The sequence below is a fragment of the Lontra canadensis genome, unplaced genomic scaffold, assembly GCF_010015895.1.
Source record: "Lontra canadensis isolate GAN:19392208 unplaced genomic scaffold, GSC_riverotter_1.0 scaffold33, whole genome shotgun sequence".
Taxonomy (NCBI): Eukaryota; Metazoa; Chordata; class Mammalia; order Carnivora; family Mustelidae; genus Lontra; species Lontra canadensis.
The window spans coordinates 3,089,118-3,092,677 of NW_022631027.1; the positions used below are offsets into that span (position 1 = coordinate 3,089,118).

The 3,560-nt window shown below is 37.2% G+C and overlaps 1 pseudogene; it reads left to right on the forward strand.

The window, feature by feature from the left end:
* The first annotated feature begins 544 nt into the window (after nt 1-544).
* LOC116873468 lies at nt 545-841 on the forward strand (annotated as a pseudogene).
* The last annotated feature ends 2,719 nt before the right edge of the window (nt 842-3,560 follow it).

A 3,560-nucleotide genomic window follows, 5' to 3' on the forward strand; every position in this document is an offset into this window, starting at 1 on the left:
TTAAAAAAAGAATTTGTACTTAATACCCTGGAAGCCTCATTTAATTTTGGCTCAGTTAGAATCTTCTAATACAGCAGCATATACCAAAGGGATGTTATTTAAAACATGTAGCCTTTGATGTTTTCACATTCTTGCATATTCTAATTTTCTGCCTGGGGCTATTTTCCACAGGTAAGAACTCAACTTGAGTATTAGGTGCAAATATGACAAAATTTACTTTATATTCCTTTTTCCAGGAGGCACAGGACCCTTCTCTCATATGCTCAGCCAACTATGAGGGGCCAGCCAAGTTTATCTCTAACATTAGATGAAGAATAAACTATGGTAATCACAATGAACAAATTGGTCTCTTAGGTAATGTATTTAAATGCATTCTTTAAACTTTAAATTACAAAAACACATAGGACACAGATTTTTTGTTAGAGTAGAACAATGATATGTTGAAAACACTGTTATATTCAATTTCTCTATGTTATATTCTCCAGGGTTTGGAAAATAATGTTACATAAAAGTAAAATATGAGGTTCATCTTCAGGCAGCAGCCATGGCGGGTCAAGAGGATCTGGTGCAGTGGAAGATTCACTAGGACCAAGAATACATTGAGGTCATCACCAGCAGCATCAAGAAAATCACAGACTTTCTCAGCTCATTCGATATATCTTGTCGTTCAAGACTTGCAACACTCAATGAGAAATTGACAGCCCTGGAATGGAGAATAGAGTACATTGATGTGCCGGTGACAAAAGGTGAGACCCTCACCTAGAGCTACGCCATGCTGCTGCTGGGAAGTTGCTTCATGGAACACAGGCTGATGTGGGAAAGGCCCCAGCAGCCTCAGCTCCTTCTTCTTTCCTTAAAGAGCAACAGGGTTTATTTATTATTATTGTTTTTTTTTTTTTTCAAAAGCGTGGACTTTGGCTTCTGCCATGTACATTGGAGTTGATGTGGCATGTGGGAAGTCATCCAGGGAAGCTCTTGGAACCAAGATTAGGCATTGGCCATTTTTGAAATTAAAAACCTGGCCTATGGTGTCAAAGTTCTGAATGGACCATGGGACATTTAACTTCCAATAAAAAAAAGTAGGGAAGTTCAAGCCTCTTCAGAAGTAGTTTTCAAAATTTTATGTACAAGAGAATCACCTGAGGTGATTGTTAAAGACCAACCCAGATTATGTCAGGTACCCTGCTCAGTGGGGAACCTGCTTCTCCCTCTCCCTCTGCCACTCCCTCTGCCACTCCCTCTGCTTGTGCTTTTAAAAAAGATTTTTAAAAATCTTTTAAAAAATATTAAAAAACAACCTAGACTCTTACGGCCCAGAATTTATACATGTAAGTACCACTGGTGAGTCGGATGTTTCTATAGGAAAAATGACCAGGATCAAAACTCAGTTTTGACTGAGGTGTTATTTTTAACTGATAGAAGTCAATTATGTAAGGATTCAATTCATTTCTACATAGAGACCTACGGAGGATTCCCTCAAGGTTCATTAAGTATAAGTAATAGAGTCTATAGGAGACTCATTTTAAACTGAAAGATGTTTCCAGATTGAAGTTGAAGGGATAGAGAACCATTGTTCATGCTAGTGGACCTCAAAAGAAAGCTGGGGTAGCAATCCTCATATCAGACAAATTAGATTTTAAACCAAAGACTATGGTAAAAAATGTAGAGGGACACTGTATAATACTCAGTGGGTCTATCCACTTCTTACCAAGAAGATCTAACAATTGTAAATATCTATGCCCCCAATGTGGGAGGAGCCAATTACATAAACCAATTAATATCCAAAGTAAAGAAACCATTGATAATAATACATTAATAGTAGGGGACTTCCAACACCCCCATTCACAACAGTAGACAGATTATCTAAGCAAAATATTAACAAAGAAACAAAAACTTTGAATGACACACTAGACCAGATGGACTTCATAGATATATATGGAACATTCCATCCTAAAACAACAGAATACTCATTTTTCTTGAATGCCAATGAAACTTTCTCCAGAATAGATCACATACCGGGTCACAAATTAGGTCTCAACTGATACCAAAAGATTGAGAACATTCCCTGCATATTTTCAGACCACAATAAGAGGAAATATAGAAGGAACTCAAACACTTGGAGATTAAAGAATATTCTGCTAAACAATGAATGGGTCAACTAGGAAACTAAAGAACTTATAGAATTCATGCAAACTAATGAAAATGAAAACATGTCAATTCAAAACTTATGAATACTGCAAAGTCAGTCCTAAGAGGAAGTACATAGCAGTCCAAGCTAATCTCAAAAAATTGGAAAAATCCCCAATACACAAGCTGATCTTACACCTAAAGGAACAGGAGAAAGAACAGCAAATAAAGCCTAAGCCAAGCAGGACAAGAGAAATAATAAAGATTAGAGCAGAAATCAATAAAATAGAAACCAGAAGAACAGTAGAATAGATCAAGGAAACTAGAAGCTGATTCTTTGAAAGGATTAATAAGATCAACAAATCTCTGGCCAGACTTATCAAAAAGAAAAGAGAAAGGATGCAAATTAATAAAATCATGAATGAAAGGGGAGAGATCAAAACCAATACCAAGGAAATACAGGTAATTGTTAGAACATATTATGAACAACTATATGCTAGCAAATTAGGAAATCTAGAAGAAATGGATGCATTCCTGGAAACTTACAAAGTTCCAAGATTGAAACAGGAAGAGGTAGAACATCTGAACAAACAACCAGCAAGGAAATTGAAGTGGAAATCAAAACCTCCCAAAAAACTAGAGTCCAGGGCCAGATGGCTTCCCAGAGGAATTCTACCAAACATTTAAAGAAGAAATAATACCTATTCTACTGAAGCTGTTTCAAAAAATAGAAATGGAAGGAAAACTTCCAAACTCCTTCTATGAGGCCAGCATTACCTTGATCCCAAAACCAAATAAAGACCCCATCAAAAAGAATTACAGACCAATATCCTTGATGAAGGTGGACAAAAAAATACTCACCAAGATACTAGCCAATAGGATCCAACAGTACATTAAAAGGATTATTCACCATGACCAGGTGGCATTTATTCCTGGAATGCAAGGGTGGTTCAACATTAGCAAATCAGTCAATGTAATAGAGCAGTTAATAAAAGACAAGAATCATATGACTCTCTCAATAGATGCAGAAAAAGCATTTGACAAAATACAACACCCTTTCTTGATTGAAACTCTTCAGAGTAGAGGGATAGAGGGAACATGCCTCAATGTCATGAAAGCTATCTATAAAAAGCCCATAGCAAATATCATTCTCAGTGGGGGAAAATTGAGAACTTTCCCCTTAAGGTCAGGAACATGACAGGGATGCCCACTCTCACCACTGTTGTTCAGCATAAGTACTAGAAGTCCTGGCCTCAGCAATCAGACAACAAAAGGAAATAAAAGGCATTCAAATTGACAAAGAAGTCAAACTTTCTCTCTTTGCAGATGGTATGATACTTTATGTGGAAAATCCAGTGGGGTGCCTGGGTCGGCTCTGTCAGTTAAGCATCTGCCTTTGGCTCAGGTCATGATCCTGGGGTCCTAGGATCCAG